This window comes from Anguilla anguilla, chromosome 9 (genome assembly GCF_013347855.1).
Source record: "Anguilla anguilla isolate fAngAng1 chromosome 9, fAngAng1.pri, whole genome shotgun sequence".
In the NCBI taxonomy this organism is placed as follows: domain Eukaryota; kingdom Metazoa; phylum Chordata; class Actinopteri; order Anguilliformes; family Anguillidae; genus Anguilla; species Anguilla anguilla.
The window spans coordinates 3,179,645-3,204,439 of record NC_049209.1 but is presented as its reverse complement, the minus strand read 5'-3'; the positions used below and the strand labels follow the sequence as shown (position 1 = coordinate 3,204,439).

General features: G+C 41.5%; 1 long non-coding RNA gene across 2 annotated transcripts in view; it reads left to right on the top strand.

Annotated features, from left to right (window-relative positions):
• The window catches only part of LOC118236703, a 36,530-nt gene that overhangs the window by 498 nt on the left and 11,237 nt on the right, over positions 1-24,795 (top strand). The window contains exon 2 of one of the 2 annotated variants that reach the window (XR_004767067.1): positions 19,681-19,731. This is a non-coding gene — a long non-coding RNA (uncharacterized LOC118236703). Of the gene's footprint in view, positions 1-19,680; positions 21,555-24,795 lie in introns of those variants that run through there. The other variant, XR_004767066.1, reaches the window with a different exon arrangement.

Genomic DNA, 24,795 nt, shown 5'->3' with positions numbered 1-24,795 from the left:
AACTTCTGTTTATATAACTTTCTAACATCTCGCTATATCTAGATTTATCTAAATCTGGTATTCCACGAAGTTAATCTATTATCTTAAATACGAAAGTGAAACTATAAACTAACTTTTATGTCCTCAAATTCCTTTATTTTACGTTGAAATGGCATCTGTAACTGTTCACATTTTCACATTTATTTCAGCAACATATTTAGTTCAGAATGTGGCACAATGTGTATCTTTGATGGTATCTAAAAACCTTCCATTTTAGTTACACTTTTTTTCTGAAATCGCAAAGCACAGTTTTTGTGTATAATTTATCATTTAGCGTATTTATCCAAACGAGTTCTTGCACAATAATTATAATCTTGTGTTATCTTTATTTATATATGTTGTGGGAATATGTGGTTTGTGACGGTATGGAACAAAATAAATAAAATATAGAACCAACGGTACAAATAAGGGCTGCCCAACCCTGTTCCTGGAGATCTACCGTCCTGTACGTTTTCATTTCAACCCTTATTTGGCACAACTGATTCTACTAATTAGCAACTGAAAAAGATCCCTAGCTGGTGAATGAGGTGTGCATTGTTCGGCCAGCTGTGTCCAATCATATCCGAAAATGGTCGGTGTGGGAGCAGGCTTTCGCTTTAGCCCAGCGCTAAAACGACTGAGGATGGTCTTGGTAGGTGACCATGATTAGTTAAATAACTGAATCAGGTGTCGTAGTGCTGGGCTGGGCTAAAACAAAAACCTGCACCCACACCGGCCGTTCTCTGATGAGATAGGTCACACCTGGTATATGCAAAGAAGATGCAGGTATTTGTCAGTTAATTAAGCAAATAACACCCCAGCGTGTACACAGCCGCGCATTAAAATTGCGTTAAAGGCTTGGTTATTGTATTATAATCTTACAGATTATGCGTACCCAAAAAGGCAACGAACACCTCAGTGACTCTGAATGAGCAGTGATAGTGGAAGCACTGACTTTTGATGGGCGCTTCGGTGACCAATGGAAAGGAAGGTGTGTAAGTTGATGTCAGCACGTAACTAAGAGACATAACCGGAAAATGACAGTTGTGTGTAGAAGCAAGTCGATCCACTCCAGAACTGAGGTGCCAACACATTAGTCTGAGCAGCAAGACATTACAGGCAAACACTCGCAGCAAGTTTCAGCCTGCAGAGAGAAGTGGCAGTTTAAATTAAATTAATTAAAAACTTTTTTTTTTTTTTTTTTTTAACTGTGGCGGTCCAACAGCCTATTTATAAGTGTGTTTATAAAATATTTAACATTTTTAACCGCTCTGTATTTACACACACACCCGCACACATAAATATTGTTTTATATGGTAGCCTATTGCAGCGGTGCACAAACAGGGGGAGATGTATATTGGGTCATGAAATCATTATGAGTTATCCCGGATTTACTCCGAACACTGCATTTCCACGGCGCTCTGGGCGGCACCTATTTATTTATATTGAAAGAAAGACGACCTAGGAGGCGAGCCACGCAATCCCTACTGCACTCTGCCAAACTGCTTATAATACTTGACCTTGACGCTCTTGTTTGGCTAGCAAGTTCTTGTTTAGGTCAGCGGTCCGCAAACTATGCGTCGGGCGGCCAAATATAAGTCACCATCCATTTAGTCGTGTTATCGTGCGGCTTACCGCAATCACAAGCAATAAGGCCTGTATGGGGGAAAAAAACGTGTTGGCTAGTATTCATTAAAGTTATTCTGTGCTTGTGCAAGTAAATCCTAAATATAAAAAATAAAACTAATTAAAACTTTTTTTGTTTGACTGTGTATTTCATATTAACACGTAAATGCCTGCTTTAATGTTGACTGACTCGTCATGCCTACTGCATACCACGAGATGGCGCCAATTGTACCTAAATAGCTTGTTTCTTTCTCAGACACGGAAGGGTAGTTAATGGCTTTACCTAATCATCGCGATCCAGTGTTTGTGTGCTTTTGACATTTAACAAGTGTGTAAACAAATATGAAATTTGTTAGACTGGGAAATGGATAAGTGGCTCATACTAATTAAAAAGAGACTCATTGACAATGATTAACGTCAATGAGAATAAATATTCCGTCTGGTAGCGTCAAGCACTTTACCCATGCTATGATAAAGCCTTACATTCTGTCAATCTGGCTGTGCTTTCTGTGATTAATTGCCTGCTAATTTCAGTAACTGTCCTTTCATTTAGTTAGCAATTAATTATCAAATAAAAATAGTTATTGATAAAAATCACACCAGTTTTGGTCGCGAAACGAATGGATTAATATCTTTGAGTCATCGCTGAAAAAGTTGTGCACACCGGGCCGATTGAATGCGATCAGTCCCCAAAAAATTAATACACTATAAATCCACAAGATGTCGCTAAAACACTTTAAAAAGCGAGGCCTCACACCGACCCTCTGTAATTTTCTTTTGTTTCTTTTTTTTTTTGTCTGGGAGTTTGATGTGGGCTTGGAAACAGGTGTTTGTCATCACACTCCTGTGGGGGTGTGGGTGAATGGTTGACTTGAGCTTGTAATGAGTTTCTACGAATGTGACCTTTTGACTCCGCGCTCTCACAGGGCGCTCTCCGGAAAGTAAGTCGCAGTATGTTTGATGTGGATTGGAAGAGCAAGTGTTGGAGTCAGAATGTCAGTTTGGGGTTTACAGTGTCAAAAATGCATGCTATCAGAGCTATATGCATTTAAAAAAAAACATTTTTTAGGGTAACACAAATTAAATAACAAATACTGTTACTTGTACTGCTACTATATATTTTTTTTCATTTTCTGATTTTATCATTTATTATTATGATTATTATTATTATTATTATCATTATTAATAATAATATTAATTGATGAAGTGGAGTTATTATGCACATTTTATATTTAGCTGTAGCACCCCCCCCCCCCCCCCCAAAAAGAAAAAAGGCCACTCCTCTTGTTGTTTTCCTTGCTTTGGAGTTTTAGATTTGGCTGAGACATTGTCCACTGAATGCAGGATTGTCCACTGAGTGCAGGATTGTCCACTGAATGCAGGACTCTTTCATGGGCCCAAGCCCAGGGGTAGGCGTATACTCCTGTAGTATTCGGCTCGAAGTCGAACTGCTCGGGAAACGACGGGCTTTCCACTGTCTCTCCAGTCGTCTCCTGTTCTCTGTGGAGGTTATGGAGACACAGTCTTTTCAGGGTCGACGGAGGACATAATATTCTCTTTCCGTTCTTCTGGAGCGAATTCAAAACGTACAGCGCAGCTTATATAGCGATTCCTCGGATTTCCATCCATTAAGTCATATTTGTATCTTTAACTTTTTTAATGCAGAGCAAGCGTTTACGGTGCTAAAATAAGAGATCAAGGATTACTTCCGTGTGGCTAAGGTAATCTGCAAAGTTAGACAACTGTCCTAAAAGTCACCCAATGTGCACCACAGTAGGTCTACCTGTAGCATCTGCAATGCCCTCGTGCACTTTAGGCGTTGTATAAATTGTAGGTGCATTAGTTATTTAGGTCCCCCATCTGCTAAAAATAGATTAGGTATACTCCAGTCATTGCCCTTGCCTCAGAACTGGAGCTGGTGGCCAGGTGCTGCACTGTGGCTGGCCACTGCTCCTGAGTAGTAGCTAGGTGGGGTTAAATGCAGAGGACAAATTACCACACAGGGTTTGATGAAGTATATGTTGCATCCGTATAGGCACTGGCACAAAAAATAAATAAGACGGACCGGAGGCCTGTGTCACAAAGCAGGATTATTGAGTCACGGTTCTATGCCAACATTGTTTCCAAGGAGCACATGTGGTCCTAAATTGAAAAAATTAAGAATAGTATAATGCATCCCAATCAATAGATGTGCTGCTAAATAATTTTTCAAGTTAGCACACATCACGTTTAAGGAGAAAATGTTCCTAAAATGGAAGAACTGTAGAGCCCTATGAGTTAGCTGAATAACTGCACTGATTAAAACCTTTTTTTTTTTTTTTAACTTCAGTCCATGTTCCTGACTTGGGAGGCACACAGATGCGCATTTTGTTTAATCAGGGAGTGACTTTTTAATTGCGGTCTTTTTATTTAGTTTGAGGCGGGCGTGTTCGGGTAGTGTGAGAGCATAAGACAGAGCCCCGAACGTGTGCGTCTCGCGCCAAAAGCGCGCGAGTCAGCAGCCCTGTTTGACCTGCTGACGCTCTGCAATTCCAGAGGAAGCTAGCCTACATTTCCATGGTGGCGTCCGTAGTCGCGGACATAACAAGCATATTATGACATAACAAGAATATTATCAGTTGTATCGTTATTAATCATGATTAATATTGCACATTGGAGACTATTTTAACGTCATGGTTAGTTGGTCACGCTTACCCGTTGAAAAGTCAACAGGTGCCTAGGCTCTGGACGGCATAACTAACGACCCACCGGCTCAACTGCCGATAACTTCCTGGGGATGTAATAATTGTACACTTTCGTAAAAATGTATATATGTCTGTGTTTCCTCAAACACCAATTTGGCAATGGTAGTGTCAGATGTTTTCTTATTGCTGACTGCATCAACCGTATTCTGCGAGTGCCTTAATCACCGTTTCACCGCCGTTTGTAAGGAAAAATCAGGCAATCTGAACCAGGTGTCATCATTGATAAGAGGCTTGTCATTACAGAGGTAAAGTTTGAAACCATAAGGATACGACATGATCTGTACAGTTAATCGAGTCAACCTAGGTCAAATTCCACGGCAGGAATTTTCTATTGAAGCCCCACCTTGTTTGTCGCGGTTGCGCTATTTTCTGTGAATGGGCGGCGGAGGTCACGTGACTTATAGGAAACGGGGCGAGCTCGCTGCGAGGCTGCGTTGAGAAACCCATCGCCGGATTAAGATGAGCTATTCCCGTTCCCGCCACTGAGAGCAAAGTGCTGTGTTTTTTGCCCTCGATTAGAGATTCTAAACACAATATGTTTATTTTATTGCCAGAGGGTTGGTATAATATGTTAGCCATATCGGTTAAACTTGTTTATGAAACATCCCTTTGCTGTTTTGTCCGTGTTTTGCATCTCCAATGCATATGATACCGTATGAAAATTATTTCCAATGGATGAGTTTGCCTGAAAAGCAGTTCACTATAAAAAGCTGTAGTGAACGTCACTTTAGGGCACTTCATGTATACAATGCCGTTCTGCCTCCAAATCTCCTGAAGCAGATTATCTTAATCTCCAATTCTTATCACATGACCTTTGTGACTGCACTTTCCTGTAAACCTGTGCATTTCGTACACTTACTTAATCACCTATAAGCGTTTCACTTTTGCTGACTAAGGAATCTAGACGCACAACATGTCTGTTTATTTCATGCTACATTTATTTTTTTAAAAGCGCAGCTGTCCTTATTTAATCTCAATAACCAGTATAACTTGTGCATTATCACTATAGGCGGGTATGTTCATGCATGTAGTTTTTTTTAAATTATTTTTTTTAAGTTGCTGTCATCACAATAGAGGCATATGCCATACGAACAATGCATTGCATTCCAGTTCTGAGGCAGCTTATGAGGAAGTGGTCGGCTTTCAAACAAACCACCTGACATAACCAGCCATTCCCTGCCTTGCTTGCATTTCCAGGAAACACTGGGACTGCCTCGTACTGTAGCACAGATAGCTGACGTGTAAGAATCTCACGAGACCAATGTCACACTTAGTTTTATTTTTTTTTAACAGGATATATATATTTGCAAGTGTGTTTAGAAGGCACAGCTCATTAAAATGGGAATGAATCATTACGTTTATATAGCACTCCTTTTTTTTTTTTTTTTTTTTTTACTTTACAGTAATAAGTGGGAACCCCCCTCACCCACCACCAATGTGTAGCACCCACCTTTCTATATGGCCAGAAGTATATAAACATGTCTGACATCCAGCATTTCACCCAAAATTATGGGCATTAATATGGAATTGGTACACCGTTTTCTGCACTCTTATGGGAAGGCTTTATACTAGATGTTGGAGCATTGCTGCAGGGATTTCCTTCCATTCAGCCAGAAGAGCATTAGTGAGTTTGGGCACTGATTGGGCAATTAGGCCTGGCTCACAGTTGGCTTTTCAATTGATCCTGAAGGTGTTGGATGGGTTGAGGTCAGGGCTCTGTGCAGGCCAGTCAAGTTCTTCCACACCATTCTCAACAAAACCATTTCTATATGGACCTTGCTGTGTGCCCGGGAGCTTTGTCATGCTGAAACAGGAAAGGTCCTTCCCCAAACTGTTGGGAAAGCACAGAATCATCTAAAATGTTATCGTAAGCTTCCTCAAAAGCTGGGCCAATGACACATCTGCTTCAGATATTTGTTCTTACTGACCATAGAGACATGCAAAACCTGGACTATGGAATTTGAATCCGGATCGCGCCATACTGTCACTGGCTGATGAACTGGTCTCTGCAGATGTCCGGCCTCAGGGCCAGTTGTGCTGCTGGTTTTCATTCTTACCCTCTAGTCAGGGACTGATTTAAACCTTCGGACACCAGGCGAGTTAAATTCCTGGGCAGTCGGTGGCAATAATCAATTTAATTAGCTAGAACCCAGACAGCACCATAGTTGGCTGATGAACTGGCCTCTACAGATCTCAGAGCGCCTACATTATTATTATTTTTTGTGACTGGTTCTTCCAAATTGGGATGAAATACATGGGGAAAATAATAAAACAAAAATTCATACATAAATTCATATATTCTTATATCCATCTGAGGTATATTTTGAGGGAAAACATTTTTTTTTTCTTTCAAAGGAAGCCCTCACTAATCACAAATTTGCTGTGTATTGTGCTCAATTTTAACTTTAAGGGCAATGTACTTTATTGTTAAATAGGGCTTTTTCAGCTTTATTGGACAGGACGGTGTAGAAAGACAGCAGTGATGGTAGAGAGAGAAGGAGAGACATGCGGCCAGATTCGAACCACCAACGTTGCAGCTTGCAATGAGCTGGTAACGAGAGCATGGGGTCACTGCTCTACAGGCCACATATGCCATTCAAGTGTTTTTTGTTCACGTTACTTCAACCAATGTTTAAAACCATATTAGTTTACATAATTCTGTACCAAAGTGAATAACTTGGCAGGTATTTGGTGCAGGTCTGATGTGTTTAGTTTAGTTTAGTTTATTTGAATGATGATAAAGGAGTTTTTTTTTTTTTTTTAAGTAGATGTCATACTTACGATAGACGTACATGTAGTTACTGTACCCTGCGCCTGGTAGAAACACTCAGCCATGTAGTACCTATGCCTCTGATTTACGCTGCTTAAAGTTTTCTTCATCCTGGCTAAACTGATCGTTTTGGCTCCTGCTGTCTCAAGCATTCTTTCATGCCTTGTGGCACAACATATCAAGCTAATTTATTTCCACTTTATGCCAGTTTTTCCACCTCATTGTCAAGCAGTAAGCAATGGAAGCCATTAGGGAATGACCTTTCCCCAGTGTTTTCTCAAATGTTAACACATAACTTAATGATCTAATATGATCATGAAGAGGATGTTACTAAGTTTGACCTTTGTTTTTGGCCGAACATGCTTCCAACATCACTCTTTTTGGACGAAATGATAAAAAAATTACTGTTAACGATGGACTCCAACTGTGTTCCACCATTTGTTTTCCATATTAACTTTTCTTTCTGTCTGGCGCACGTTCTTGTCCGTGGTGACGGCACAACAGCCAACCCATCGCTTTGCTGCTGGAGAATCACAAACACAAGCGCTGTGGTTCAAGGGTGTGGTGCCGTCAGCCCGCACCTGCGAATTACGACCTCCGGCCTTTCAAAAGCCCAGTTCCGTGAAAGCAAAACCCCTTACCCCTTATGTTTAGGAAAATCCCAAATGAGTCTTTGTTGAGTGAGCAACCATGGATGGAGACGGTACAATACACAGTGCTGGAGGTCTACCGTGTCTGATAGGACAGGATAGGGTTTTGTAAGGTTGTCATAAAGACTGCAAGGTGGCAGTTGATTCTGTTACCATTGTGCCCTATTTCCCCAATAGTGAGTTATTTAACCACTTATTTAACATCAAGCTTCACAGTGAGGGTAATAAAGAATCCATATTGTCCGTAACCCCTCCCATTTGTTATGAGATACCACCTTTGTGCTTTACAAATAGACAAGTGTGTTTATTTTTACTTTTTTATTCTCTGCTTAGGACCGTGGTAACCAGCCCTGTTCCTGGGCACGTACCGTCCTGTAGGTTTTCACTGCAACACTAACAAAGCACGCCTCATTCAACAGCTAGAGCAAGGGCTGCCCAACCCTGTTCCTGAAGGTGTACTGTCCTGTATGTTTTAATCTCAACACTAACAAAGCACGACTCATTCAACAGCTACAGATCCCAATGAGCTGCTAATGAGTAAAGTCAGGTGTGCCAAATTAGCGTTGAAATGAAAACCTACAGAATGGTAGATCTCCTGGAAAATGTTGGTTGGCTCAAGACTATTTTGTGCCTCTGAAGAAATATGAGTTGTTAAAATAAAAATAAAAAATTTTTTACATTCATTTTCATTTTAGTATTCAAAAATTGTTGATGTTTGGTTTGGTTTTTTTTTTAATTGTATCCCCCTCCCATGACCCTGACCAGGAATAAGTGGGGTTAGATAATGGATGAACGGATGGATTATTATGTAGGCTAGAGCCAACACTGTGTGATATTATATGACAATGTGTCCAAAATATATATATATTTTTTTGACATCTTGAATCCAGGGGTACTGGACCCACTGGAGTTCCATTGGTTCCATTGACTTCTATAAGACCACCATTACCAGCACACACAAAGCAGCAGCACGACATCTAAGCCCTACCTTAATATTTCATTGGCGGCATGATGGTCTTCTAAACATCAGTGTTCAAAACTTGCCACTGGTGTGCATGGCCAAAATGAAAATTTTGGTCCTAACTGACCATAACACTTGATACTAATCAGTTACCAAGCTGTACTTTTGCTTGGAGCCAGGCGTTATGGTTATCATTTCATATTATAGTGTGTATATTTTTTGTCCAGGTAAACCATGTTGTTGTTTTCTGGGACGTAAAATGACAGTTAGTCATTCTTATTGTTTTTAGTGTCCTACTTTCAAGGGAAGCTATTTTAAATATATGGTTAATCTGGCAATGTGACGCACTGAGAGTCTGTTTTGTCTGTATTGTGTTTCTTTATTTAATTTCTCCAACCCTACATTGAGAAAGAAGAAAACCTGATGACCAAGTTCTAGTTAGAAAACCTGGAGTTCATATGTCAACTGTAAGAGCATGGGCTGTTGACACTGTGGCTCTGTTAGACATGTGGCTCTTCACAGATGGTTTTATGGGTAGTGAGAGGTCTATGGATTTATCAATGCCATTGTTGGACTGTTGGACTATTGAACTGAAAGTTTAGGACTACAATAAAAAGGTAGTAAAAACATGTATTAAATTACAAATGGCCTCTTGGGCTGCAATAAGAGCGTATCTTTTACAGCCACTAGGGAGAGCTGTCAGCAGCATCTCCCCAGAGCTCTCCACCACTCCCTCCTCCCCCCGCTGCTATATGTTTTTGTAGACATGCCAAATTCGGCAGGTGGCCATTATTTGTGTGTGTGTGTGTGTGTTCTACAATGGTCACCACAGGGAAATTGGTGGGGGCGGGCTTTATTTCTGATTGGTACAATACACATAAAACTTTTTTTTTTTTTTTAAATGCTGTTTTTCAGCCTTCGCTGAACCTTCTCTGATGTTGTTGTCTAAGCAGCCTGTTTGTGCCTGTGCCAACGAATCGAGACCAGGGAGCGCAACGTCACTGGGTCAAAGTTAGGGAAGTACCTAACTCTTCTCTCTCTGCTCTGTTTGCGAGCGATAAATTATAGGGAGTTACCCACGATCGTTCAGTTTATCAACACAAGACAAGGCATTTCCAAACGGACTGTTTAAGGCAAAAGTTACATAATATCGACACTATTACCTATGCATGCTCATACCAGCAGAAACATACTTGATATTTTATCTTTATTTTATTATGTGATCTTTATTATTTTTAGCCATGTGCTGTAAGGGTAATATGACGTCATTTTACAGTTAAAGTGCTTAAACATTAACAAGTTTATGCATTTATCATCAATTACACTGGCTTTATTGTGTAAATGTGCAATCATACTTTTTTTTTTTTTTTTCCATTGCTTTATGTCTTTACACACTAGGTGAATTAGTAACAGCTATAATATAATGGTTAGCCCAACATACTTCACTGTTGGGTTAGGTTACTGGTCTTGTAACCTAAAGGTCACTGGTTTGATTCCTGGGTAGGACACTGCTGTTGTACCCCTGAGCAAGGTACCTAACCTGCATTGCTTCAGTATATATCCAGCTGTGTAAATGGATGCAATGTAAATGCTACATAAAACATGTGGAAGTTGCTCTGGATAAGAGCGCCTGCTAGATGCCTGTAATGTAATGTACAGTAATGCCTAGCTTTAAATGTAAATGTAAACATGTCTTAAGGAGGATGTTAATGTGGCCATTTTCAAGCTTGTGTGGTTGTTGGAAAGTACCTCCTGAGTTACCCTCTTCTGAAACCGTTGTAGATCGGGGCTGTTGATGCGGTGTGGGCTCGGGGGTCACAGCTATGTCAGACATTTGGTTATTTGGAGGGATTTCAGCGGGGGATGTCCTGTCATGTAAGACAGATAACTGTGAGTCACATTTCTCTCAGTCAGCCGGCAGCCCTGTCGTCACGCACCATTATTACATTACATTACATTACAGGCATTTAGCAGAAGCTCTTATCCAGAGCGACGTACAGCAAGTGCATTAGTTCAAGGTGCAGCGGTGCAAAAGAAACACACTAGAGTGAAGTAAAGATCGTAGTGCCAGAAGTGACCACATAGATCAGGACTCCAACCCTGTAGATTAACCTGTTCAGCAAACAAACAAACAATCCTGCCAAGTACAAACTAGCACTGAAATCACATTTGCCTAATCAGAATCAGACAAAAACAATCCTGCCAAATAAAAACTAACGTGATCGTATTAGCCTAACTAGGTACATTGAGCTAAACTAGCGGCTGTGGTTCTCAGACTCGATCCTGTGGACCCCAGAGTGTGCCCATTTTAGTTCCAGCCACAACCGCACAATCCACGGTTTTAACAAGCTTTAACTTAATAACACTTTTTTGGTACTGAGGGGTCATTTAATGTCTTTAAAGCCACAAATAGCTACGTATGCCATGGAGAATTAAATACCCCATATTCGCATTTGTGCTAGATTGCAAATTACATAAAGAGAAGTTAAAAAAAGTTTTTTTTTTTTTAACTGATCAAATTAAAGATTGCGGTGAATCGACAGGCTCCTAAATGATGAAGATGAGCACTGAAACTAGCCGTTTGGTCGATAATCAAAGAAATGAGAGCCAAAGAAAATACGTCAAACAGGTTTGGCTTTGGTTAGTACTTGGAAGGGAGACCTCCTGAGTAAGTTGTTGCTGGGGGTAGGGGGTGATTTCCCCTCTGGCCAAATAAACCTCAATGCCTTGGCATGGCGATGGTCACACTGTGTTGTAGGAGACGCCATTTTTCGGATGAGAAGTTGAACTGAGGTTGTGATTCATTGTGATCATTAAAGATCCTGTGACACTCATCGCAACGAGAAGGTGGTTCCCCAGCTCCCTCAACTTGCCACCCAATCATCCCCTGATGATTATTATTATTATTTTTTTTTTTTTTAATAAAAACTTACCCTTTTCACCTCAGCTGATGTGTGGTGAGTGTGGCAAAATGGCCGCCATCCGTCATCTTGGTGGGCATTGGACTTTGGTGGCGGTTGAGGCGAGATTGCCCCTCATCACTGCGTAGCGCTTTGAGTCACCGTCACCATAGTGAGAAAAACACTATGTAAAGTGCAAATAATTATAATTAGTTATTGAGCCTGAGGCAACAATTATGAGAGACAATCTATTAACCAATGTGTGTACAGCGGGACGGCACCTCCGGTGCGGTCCAGGAGAACTCTGGCTGAATCGAATCTCACTCTCTGGACTGGGGAACTGGAAGTCCATGACGGCTTATGGCAGTCCCATTGTCAAAACGGTTTTTTTTTCGCAAGTGCTTTTGCGCGGACTTTTTGGCGCCTTGTATCCTACCCTCGTGTTAAGCCCACATCATTGCTGACTGAGAGAGGGAATTACCCAAAATACAGCTCTGGTCAATAACGTAGGAAGTACCTGGCTTTAAAAAAAAATGTTTTTTTTGTTTTACTTCAACAACTACGAAAACACGCTTTATTTTTCCTTGATGGACAAAATTGATTGATTAAATGCACCAGCCTATCAATGCAACTGCTCATTAATTCTGAAACTTCAAGCGCTTGTTTGGCTACTAGAAGGCTACAGTTGTGCATGTTATTTTAATAATTTTCCCCTACAGTGCATGAGATAATTTAGTAATTTTATTTAGTTAAATTCAATTTTTATTTTATTTTATTTTTTTTTTTAACCCTTGATCCGTGATTTGTCCCTCTTTTTCAGTTTTCCCTGATTTTCAACTACGGCGCTGTGACGGTCCAGTTAGCCCATATTTTCCCTGACCTGTACACCCAGCCTTGGCCTGTTTATGCTGTAAATTTTAAGACGCAGCATAAACCAGCAATAAAAAATGCTCGTCAGTGAAATTCACAGTTCCTCCGTGCCTGGTTCAGGTTGTGGATGACTCGCCTCTTCCTCTACTAGTCACGGAGATTTGAGTAATGTCAGAAGTCCTGTCCCGTTTCCCCTTTTGTGTACCCCCAAGCCCTTGACCACCGGGCTCGCCGGTTCCGAGAAATGCACCATTTAAAGTCCAAAGGGCTCTGGTTCTGATTGAGCCAACCCGATACGTTCATCTTTTATTGGCTGCGATCAGAATCCCCCGCAACGTCGGTCATGCTCAAAGAATGTATCCACCAACTGCGCCTCGCCCATCTCTGAACAACTACTCTCCGCTGTTTCTTCTCATCTGGCCTTGAAGTGGCTGCAACTGTCGGCACAATTTGGTCATAGGATGGTAGTGAAAGAATAAGAATACGAGACAGGGCAAGACTCCTCTGGCCATTTGACCCAGAGGGTCGGGGCAATCTAAGGCGATATGGCCATATGGAATGAATACACAGGGGTACACACTGGATTATATATATATATATATATATATATGTATACACTCACCGCCCACTTCAATAGGTACACCTGTTAAACTGCAAACTGCACCCGTTAACGCAAATATCTAATCAGCCAATCACGTGGCAGCAACTCAATGCATTTAGGCATGTAGACATGGTCAAGACGATCTGCTGAAGTTCAAACCAAGCATCAGAATGGGGAAGAAAGGTGATTTACGTGACTTTGAACGTGGCATGGTTGTTGGTGCCAGACGGGCTGGTTTGACTATTTCAGAAACTGCTGATCTACTGGGATTTTCACGCCCAACCATCTCTAGGGTTTACGGAGAATGATCCGAAAAAGAGAAAATATCAAGTGAGCGGCAGTTCTCTGGGCGAAAATGCCTTGTTGATGGCAGAGGTCAGAGGAGAATGGCCAGAGTGGTTCGAGTTGATAGAAAGGCAACAGTAACTCAAACCCGGACCAACCCGGGTGCCACTCCTGTTACCTAATGACGTGGCCGGTGAGCGTATATATAAATACATGAATATTTTCCTAAGGTACTGTAACGTAAATAAAGAAATGACATTTCTGTCTGATCAGTAATGACAGAAAAAAAGACAATTAGAGCAATTAAATGAATGTGCGTGTAACTTGTTCAGGGCTATACAATCGCGGTGATCACCAGCCAGAGACAGGCGTCCGGTTTTTCACTCCACCTCAGATACGAAGAACTAGATTCCTCACATTCCCACACAAACCGGAAAGATACTGTATCTCCCTATGTTATCGGGTCAAAATCCAGCTTGACCCTAAATGTTGTGTTCTTGGGCTCATCCACGACAGGGGTATGGACCATATTTAGTGTGCCCTGTCACTTTGAGGTGAGGTCCGCATGTCTGGGAGAATTCCTCATGCCCGCTCCGGGCCTGAGTTCTGCTCCCGGCAGGTCGAGAGAAACGCACGGACGTCGCGATCGCATTTCCTCAGTTTCCGTTTTTTTTACACTGGCTGCGGTGTGATTCCGGAGTAGACAAATCTATTGCGATCTAGCGCCGAACAAGAAAATTAAAAAAAATAAAAAATTTGGGACGGGAAAATAATGTTTTAATTAAGTTCTCTGAACAGGAAAAATATACTGGATTTGACAAAAAGGAAGGATAGACCTGAAGACAAAAAAAACACCATTGCCAACATTCAACAGTATAAATGAAAAGCATTTGATCACACAAAAAGGAAGATAAAAATGTTCCCTTATGGCGTCATATGCTGCACGTCGAAGTAAAAATGTTCTCGTTGCATTTAAAAAAATCTCCCATAAAGTATATCCCTAATACCAAATTCTTCAGAATTCTTTCATATAGCTGTAACATAGTTTGTCAATTAAAAATATATACATTAATGAATTCTGGAATATGTACCTTTTATGTTACCTTTATGTGATCATATACCTGGAACATGTACTAACCTTTTAAGTGCATTTTAAAGTACATTGCACTTTAGCAATTTTATTCATTTAATGATGATATGAGTGTTTCTGAGAGTGTGCGATGGTGGGAGGGAGGGAGGGAGGGAGAGAGAAATGAAGGGAAAGAGGAAGGAAAAATAGTAAAACTGTAGCAATGCAGGATGTGTGTGTGTGTGTGAGAGAGAAAGGGAGAGGTGTGTGTGTGTGTGTGTTTGAGAGATTGAGAGTGAGTGAGTGAGTTGTGTGTGTGTGTGTGTGTGTTGGTGCAAAAGATTGAGAGAGTGAGTTGTGTGTGTGTGTGTGTGAGAGAGAGAGAGAGAGAGAGAAAGGGAGAGAGAGTTGTGTGTGTGAGAGAGTGAGTTGTGTGACTTGTGTATGTGTGTGAGAGAGAAGGAGAGGGAGAGAGAGAGTTGTGTGTGTGTGAGAGAGAGAGAGAGAGAGAGAGAGGGAGGGAGGGAGGGAGGGAGGGAGGGAGAGAGAGAGAGAGAGAGAGAGGGAGAGAGAGGGGCTGGGGGGGAAAGATCTCTTTTGATCTGATTAGCGCAGCTCGGAGCGTTTATTTCTCAGATTTGACACTCAGTGGAAAAGCGACTATTTATCCTGGAAATCTGATCGCCTTGGGCAACCGTCCCGGACAGGTCCTGGCAGGAGAGCAGCTTACCGCACAGTAGTTTCTGGATAGCATGCCAGCAGCTAGCAGCATTCTTTGCCCTGTCTGAGCCAAATACAGAAAACTTTTTTAAAAATTATTATTATTATTATTATTATTTTAAACATCCCAGTCTTGTGACTTCAAATACCCAAATGATACAGAGCCCAAAATATGTTAGAAGTACGCATGTTCTGACGTCAAAGGGCCCGGGGTTCTTCTAGGATGAAGAAAACCCCCCATTCATGTCTGCCTTATGCAATCCATCTGGGGATCCCTGTTCACGATTTCATTTCAAATTAAGACAAGGCCTTGAATATGGGTACCATTAATTTTAGACAAATTTGAAAATAAACATTGTCACGGGGCTTTTACATGTCATGAAATGTGCTTGTAATTGAAATGTAAGCATCTGGACATGAATGTTGAATAGATATTAATTATGAATTATTGTATATATTTATTTATTTTTTGATTGCACGGTAGACTTTTGTGACAAATGCAGAGAGGTGGAATTTTAGAATGCTGCTGGCTTTCGTCACCAGTGATTGCCAGAAGTTCTACTAAATTCATCTCCCTGACTGCTTGTCCATGTGCTGATTATATTTATTGTAATGTAATTATTTACACATGGGTCCTTTCATAGGTGTCTAATGATGTGCCAGACCTGAAGTGTACTAAGGCACTACAGTAAACTTATTTCATCTTTGATGAGATGTTAAACCAAGATCCTGACTCACTATGGTCATTAAAGACCCCATGACACTTGTCGCAAAGAGTAGCGGGTTCCCCGGTGTTCTGGCTAAATTCCCAGCCTGGCTCTCTCAGCCTGCCACCTAATCATCCCCTGATTTAATTGGCTTAAAAATGTTCTCCCCCTCTCCACCTCAGCTGATGTGCAGTGAGCGTTCTGGCGCAAAATGGCTGTCGTGCATCACCCAGGTGGGGGCTACACATTGGTGGTGGGTGAGGTGAGTTCCCACTCATCACTGTAAAGCACTTTGAGTGTTCGGAAAAGTGCTGTATAAATGCAATGATTCATTCATTCATACATAATAAGGGAAGGAACTGGCCTTTGGTGCATTTGTTTTTGTTGTATAAAAAATACAACAAAACTGGGCTTGTAACAATGTTTTTTAAGCCATTGCTTTGTAGTTTTTACTATATGATTTGGGTCATTGTCGTGTAATAATAATAATTTATTATTATGAGTCTTTGCCCCCTTCAATGCAGATCTCTAGCAAGCTGAAACAAGTTCTCCCCGAGGACTTGCCTACATTTAGTATCATCCACCTCGTCCTCGATGGCAACACGCTTACCAGGTCCACTTGCTAGAAAGCAAAACCCATAGGATGATGCTTCCTTGGCAACTATGCTCGACAGTAGGGATGCTGTTTCCCGAGCAACGCACTGCGTTTGGTTCGCCCAAAACATAGCAGTTTGCCCGCCATGCCAAAGAGCTGAAGTTTAGCCTCATCGGACCACAAAATATTCTTCCAGGAGTTCTCGTGTGTCACATGACTTTTGGCAAACATTGGGCATGACTTAATGTTGACTTTTTTTTCCAGAAGTCACTTCTGTGTTTGACTCTCTCAAAGAGGCCAGATCTGTGGTTGGTGATCACAGGATAGTTTCTTTAATTTCAGCCAATGAGCTTTGCAGTTCTGTCAGTGCAGCAGCCGGCTTGATCTTGGTAGGGTCTGTTTTTTGTTTTTTGTAACGTTTTTTTTTTCCCCACCATTTTTCCAGAGTTGTTATAATGGATTTAATGTCGCTCCAAGGAAGGTTCAAGGCCACGCAAACCTCTATAATCTTCTCCAGTTCATCGTGTTCAAGTTCTACAGCAGCATGTAGAATGTTTTTCTTTGTTTTTTTTTGTTTTTTTTCTAAAGTCAAGACTTGTTAATCAGTTAAATAATTTGTCAGGTAACTAAAGTCATTTGACCTGGTCCTTTAGAAAGATGGTCACGTCCCTTAAATCAGAGGTGTCCAACGTGATCCGAAAAGTGGGTGCAGGTCTCTAGCCTAGCAATAGTATACCTGATTAAATGAATGATCGAATCATGTTCTTCAATCGAGACCTTGATAATTAGACCCAGGTGCCTTAGTGCTGGGATACAAAAGCCTACGTCCTCACTGGCCCTTTCTCCTCAGCTTGGACACCGCTGCCTTAAAGTGACACATTAACAGTCAGGGACACGAACCTCCAAATATCAAAAATGACGAGTACAGCATGAAAATTCAGAATTCAGCTGTTTGGTCCCCTTGTTCCCTGTGTGTCTGGGAACTGCATTGTTTGTGGGTAGCCTGTGGCGGAAACTAGTGCAGGATGTAGGCGTGACTGCAATTGAAACTGGCTGAGAATCAGCAGTGTGTGGCCCAGGGTTTTTACCTCAGATCTTTCAGAGTCTGTTCCCTCTATTGGAGATCTAATGGAAATCATAGTGAAGTTGCAAAAAAAAAAAAAAAAAAAAAAAAAAATGCAATTATCCTGTAATTATTATTATTTTATTATTGTTTTCTTCAGATCAGATAGTAAATATTTATTGTAACTATAAACCAACACCAAAAAGTTATTATTGAAATGTTCTGACATAAGAAGGTTTGATTAATTAAAGTATGATGACAGGATCCATGGCTCTATATCAGTAAAAACACAGCAAGTTTAGCCAACAAGCTTTCAGAGAGCACATGCTCATGGCCGTGACACAATCCAAATCAGGAGCTGACCAAATCTGCACTGTTCTCCGTGGAGTGGTTTTAGTGCTTCAACTTCATCAGGAGCTGACCAGATCTGCACTGTTCTCCGTGGAGTGGTTTTAGTGCTTCAACTTCATCAGGAGCTGACCAAATATGGACTGTTCTCCGTGGAGTGGTTTTAGTTCTTCAACTTCATCAGGCGCTGACCAGATCTGCACTGTTCTCCGTGGAGTGGTTTTAGTTCTTCAACTTCATCAGGAGCTGACCAGATCTGCACTGTTCTCCGTGGAGTGGTTTTAGTTCTTCAACTTCATCAGGCGCTGACCAGATCTGCACTGTTCTCCGTGGAGTGGTTTTAGTGCTTCAACTTCAGCCAATGGCAGAATACTGAAGTAACTAAGAGTGGAACTGCAGATCTAAAGACCAAAAGGGATCATGAGATAAAAAAAATTAAAATAATAAGTCGCCCCATGTTTAATCGGGACACTAGTGTTATTAATCCCCTAATTCTATACATGTCAGTTACCAGATAATGAGCTTGATTAGTGATTAGTCTCAGTGATTTGATTCATGTTCACTTCTGTTGTATTATTGAGTAAGAGATAACAGATTAATTACGCCCTAATCTCTTACTCAAGGATTCAACAGAAGTGAATGTGAATCAAATCACTGAGACTAATCAATAATCTCCTGTAACAATATCAAGATTCACAGCTGGTTCACCCTCCTTCTAGGACCAATGCTTACAATTTCTTTACTTTTTAAAATGTGCACTTTTTTTGCAAATATGTTAAGTACCAAAAGTTTTCTTTTGAGATTAAAAAAAATAAAAAATCAGTTTTTTTATTTTACTTTCATGTCTTGCTATAAATTAGCCATTTCAAATGCTAAAGCTAATGCTAAAGTAACAATTTGAATTAACTCATCATGACCTGTCAAGTTTCTTCAATCTTACAGTACTTTATAAGCGGAGTGCCATATCTGTACTATAAGTATGCAGACACCTTTAAGAAAATGGTGTAGCTCAGCCTCGGTACACAAACCGCGTAAGCCGTTAAATATTTGATATGCGTATCAATACAAACAGCACTAATGGGCAAACATTACATTACAGATATTTTAGCAGTGTTTCATCCATGCGTGATAGTCAGAGGCCAACCCCCCCCCCCCCCCCCCCCCCCCCCCCCCCCCCCCCAGTCTGCAATCGCTCCCCCCCTCACCCCCACTCCTTCTGTCAACTGTCAGTGGCAGTAAGGCTATAGCCATGGCTGCTCTGCACCACTGCAAAGCCAAGGGTGTGTAGTCATAGTGAGAGGCCTGTGTTATCAGAATTAAGACTGGAAAAGAAAGGATATGCAATCATAGGTGTTCGTTGTGAATGTCTGTTACTAGATCTGCTACTCTGTGATTGAGGAATTTTGCCTCAAATTCCAGGTGTATGTATGGATTGTTACAGCTGGGAGGGTGAGAAAGAAATGCAATAATGGTGACTGTTAACCCTGTGTGCTCCAGATGCAAAGGCGATTAGAAAGTACCCACGTTCTCTATGTCTCTGTGAAGGTTTATTTTACAGTTGCCGTACGTCAATCATGCTACCAGTATAAATATTACATTCAGTTTAACATACATGCACACACACACATATACACACACATACACACACGCACGCATGCACAGACACGCACTCACACACACACACACACACACACACACACACACACACACACGCTAAAAGTACAGTGTCAAATGTTCTGTTTCTTGTACATAGGTCTTACTGGGACCAGGGATCAAGACTCCAAGCCTCACTCTCTGAAGAACAGTATGTCAAACTTACACATTACCTTATAACAGCTCTCTCGTTATATGACATTATTATGTAACCTACAAAATGTCCCTATAAAAATAATTATGGGAGGTCTGATCGAGAATTCTTTGTGAAAGAGATTTCATTATTAAAGGGGAATTGCACTTTATAACACTTCTGCTTCTCATGACTGATATTGTCCTTCTAATGAATGTGTCACCCTTCATTTTTCGATTAGTTATTTCATTTTAAATGCCTAACGTTAGAAACAAAGACCTTTTTCTTTTTAGCGCAAGTCCACATAGTAGTATGGTTTCCGGTTTTTTCTTCTTCTTTGATTTCGTTTAGTGGAAACTCGAGAAGAAGCAAAGCAAAACATTCTGTTAACGTAGCGTTGAAATCAAACAAACTAACGTCTGCTAGCTTTTGTTTGATGCAATATCGGTGTAATAATGAGGTGCATTGTGCCTGGTTGTTATAATGCCCCCATTCAACTTGACCTGAAAGCACATTTTCATAGTTTTCCACCCGATGCAACTTTGTATAACAATTCCATGATCAAAAACAAAATCTCCTTTGTCCTCAGACATTTTCGGTTTCGCTAGCTAGTAGAAATGCAACACTAGGTCTACGACCAACCTAATGTTATTGTCTGCAGGTATGCCCACATCAGAAGTCGTGCAATGATATTCATCCTAACATAACATAATGAAATAACTAGTCGAAAAATGGAAGGGCGACACATTCATTAGAAGGACATTATCAGTCATGAGCAGAAGTGTTATAAAGTGCAATTCCCCTTTAAAAAATCTAATTAAATACGCTTTGCCAGCATACTCATATTTTTCATGTGATTTCAGTGACGCATGGTTTCAATCACATGCCGAATGCATGCACCAACTTGAATATCTGAGCTTATGAATGTTCATTATTTGTCCAAAAGAACATACTGTATGCTGAATAATTTATGAGCCAAATACTGTATTTGTACTTGTTTTCCTTTTTTTTTTGTTATGTATACGAGATGAATTTTCATTGGCTATATATGTTTTCATGCTTACAAAAAATTTATAAATTACATATTCATATTTGGATGAAATAAATTTCAGCAACAAGGTCAGGTCCATTTTTTAATGCATGTAATATATGCACTGTAACATGATTTCAGTAAAACTTTCATTTTAATTCATAGTATCTTTCAAACCAAATTCTCTCTGAAGATTTCGTTTAGGATGGTGTAAGAATAATTGTTTAGTGTTGGGTACACTTACACTGATCAACATGCATTTGTCTCATTTAACATATTAAATAAATTGCATTTATGTTAAAAAGCTTGCATTGTACTTTTGTGTGTTTCAATTTGCAATGGCATTCTGGATTGCTGTACAATTTTAGAATTCTGGAAAAAAAAAGCATTCCCAGAAAAACCTGCTCTTCAAAGGGTCGATGACTACAGTGAGCTCCAAGCGGCATATTTAACACACTGACCAGTGGGTCATTAAGAAAAATAACAATATAGATTTTCTTTTTTAGTGACAACCTGTAAAAAAAAAAAAAAAAAAAAGACTCTAATACTCCAAAATAATACACTATTAGACATTTATCTGACTAGCTGCCTGCTTTGACGGATCAATTTAGTAATATCTTCCTCTAGGAAGACACCTGGATGAATTATTAAAGATGTTCTCCAATAAAATCTCAATAAGTAACAGGTTCAAACATTTTCAGCGCCACCTGTTTCTTACTCACTTCTCACGTGCGTATTGTACCGGTCCTTCCTTCCCACACACCTGTGTCTGCTGTCTTCACACACACACACACACACACACACACACACACACACAAAAAATAGGGCTTTATTTATTTAAGGCTTTATTGAAGCCGGGTGGCAAACATGGTCAATCAGCCATCGTACAGTAAACATAACAGACTTTGTGAATCACCAAGGCAACACAGGACAATAACACTATAGTAAAACAAAACAAAGCGCATGGAAGAAGAAAACAATTACCTGTGAACCCAACCAAGACTACCAACAGTGTTGCTGTGAATTCATTGTTACGAGCTATTTAAGCAGATCTCGTAACAATGTGTGGGTAGCTATGCGTGGGTAGCTATGCGTGGGTCACTTTGTAGGTTTACTTGACCTATTTACATAAAAATAGATTTGCTGGATGTTTGGCATTCACTGTGTTGCACACGCTGGCTGGAGCGTGCGGCTTTCGTGATTAGAGTGTCTGGCTTTTTTAACCTTAAAAGACCAGGTTAAAACCTAGTATATGGGCTGGACCTAACACACGTGATCCGGCCGACCAACTTGACTTCGTCACTCCACCCAGTCACTCACTCACTCAGTCACAGACATTCGCGTTTGCTGTTGCTGTCCGGCCAAAAACATCCGATGGCCGAGGGCCAAGTTTTAAGAAGAATTGTCTCCCACTTAGAGCACTGAAATGCAACCTCCTGCCTGTCTTCTCGCCACCCAAGGAGTCATCGGCTGTCCCTGGGCATTCTGTACTGGGAGGTGTGTCTGAGCAGAGTGTCTGCAGTGAGGAATTGGGTCCACTTCCGAGAAACAGGGGCATGGAGGGGGTCATAATGACATATTCTCAACCCCGAGCTGCCAGTGTCCTACTTGGCAACAGCCTGCTCAGTTCTGAGTTATGTAATGTAATATTAGCCTGTGTTAGCGAACGCTCCCATTTATGAGAAACCAGACTGCTTCCCCGCCAGGACAGCGAATCAGACTGCAGCGATTCCGCTCTGGCAATGATTGGCGGCTTTCCCGGGAGCACGCGCTGTGCTGAATGCAACTGCTGCATGGAACAGTTTGTGTGTGTGTGTGTGTGTTTCAATTTTTAAATGTTTTTTTTTAGTGTCACGCAGTGTTTTGTTATTCAGCCGAGGAAATAAGCTATTTAATGCAGGCAGTGCAGGAACAGCTATAGTTTTACAGAAAAGGATAACATTTTTTAAAAAGACCATATTATGCAGTCATGTCCATACACCCAGTACAGTATTGCTATTCCACAAACAACATTGTGTGTTTTTCAGTCAATTTGGACTAAAGCACTTTTGTAACACTATTTAAATGTGGGTACACAAACTTGAGGACAGATTATATTGCTGTAAGATTACATCCAGGCCCTGAGCTTTTGGCATAGAGATTTGCAGTCATTCATTTTTTAACGAGACAATACAAGATTTACACATAAATATGACACATAAGGTTTTTTTTTACATTACATTTACATTACAGGCATTTGGCAGACGCTCTTATCCAGAGCGACGTACAACAAAGTGTATAACCATAACCAGGAACAAGTGTGTCGAAAACCCTAGAGAGAAGTGCAGGGAACAACCGTATAGTTCAACTTGGACCCTGAAGGTTAAACTGATTAACATTAACACAAACGAGAACAGCAACAACGCAGTCTATGCAAAAATACAAGCAGTAGTTAAGACAGGTGCATTATCTAAGTCACCTACAAAACAGCTACCTAGTTACAACCCTAAGCTTACAGTCATTTAAGAGATTACAGGGAGGTAGGGAGGGATGGGGAGAGGTGTAGCCTGAAGAGGTGAGTCTTCAGTCGTCGCTTGAAATGGGTCAGTGTCTCAGCTGTTCTGACCTCCACAGGGAGGTCATTACACCATCGTGGGGCCAGGACAGACAGGAGACGTGTTCTGGAACCGCAGGTGCGAAGAGTGGGAGGTGCCAGGCGTCCTGAGGTAGCAGAATGGAGGGATCTGGCTGGCATGTAGGGTTTGAATATCTTGTGGGGCTGATCCCTTGACTGCCTGGTATGCTAGGACCAATATTTTAAATTTGATACGAGCTATAACAGGCAGCCAGTGGAGGGTAGTGAGCAGGGGAGTGACGTGGGAGTGTCTGGGGAGGTTGAAGACCAGACGAGCTGCAGCATTCTGAATGAGTTGCAGGGGTCTGATGGCAGATGCCGGTAGTCCAGCCAGAAGAGAGTTGCAGTAGTCCAGGCGGGATAGAACCATTGCTTGGACCAGGAGCTGGGTTGAGTAGGTGGTGAGAAAGGGGCGGATTCTCCGGATGTTATACAGGAAAAATCTGCATGCCCGGCTTACTGCTGCGATCTTCTTGGAGAGGGACAACCTGTTGTCCATCACCACTCCGAGATTCTTGGCACAGGGTGATGATGTCACTAAGGTGTCCCCTAGGGAAATGGAAAAATCGAGGAGGGGAGAGGTTAGAGCAGGAATAAAGATTAGCTCTGTCTTTCCCGGGTTGAGCTTCAGGTGGTGATTGTCCATCCAGCTCTGGATGTCTCTCAGGCAAGCGGAGATGCAGGCAGGGACCTCTGTGTCCGATGGGGAGAAGGAGAGAAAGAGTTGCGTGTCGTCGGCATAGGAGTGATAGGACAAGCCATGGGCAGAGATTACAGGGCCAAGGGATCTGGTGTATAAGGAGAAGAGAAGGGGGCAGAGGACTGAGCCCTGGGGAACTCCGGTGGCGAGGGGACGGGGTGGTGATACCTTACCCGCCCAGGCAACCTGGAAGGAACGGTCAGAGAGGTAATACGCAATCCAGTCAAGGACTGTGCCGCAGATCCCCGTTGGTGCCAGGGAGGACAGGAGGATGGAGTGCTCCGCAGTTTCGAATGCAGCGGAGAGGTCTAGAAGAATCAGGACAGAGGAGAGGGAGGCTGCTCGTGCGGCATGGAGTGACTCACTGACCGAGAGGAGTGCAATAGATAATGGTGTAGCTAAAGCGTTGCCCATTTTTAAATACAAAATTCCTTCCAGTGTTTCCCGTCACATTCTAAGCATTTTTCACAGTACAGTTGAGCGGTAGAGGGAGGGGGGCAGGGTGGGGTGGGTGGAGGTGGTGGGGGGGGTGGAGTTGTATCTGTACACAAAGTGTTTTTGCTATCATTCCACGAGGAGAGGTTTCTGGCAAGCTTTGACGGTGGAGTGCGTAGTGAATAATTTACACACAGTAAGCTGTGCTACTACTTCCCCTGCATTTGTTTGCTCGATTAGGGCAGCTAAACAATGAGGCAGGACAGGTTTAAAATGACATTACAATCGCGTGGCATCAGACTT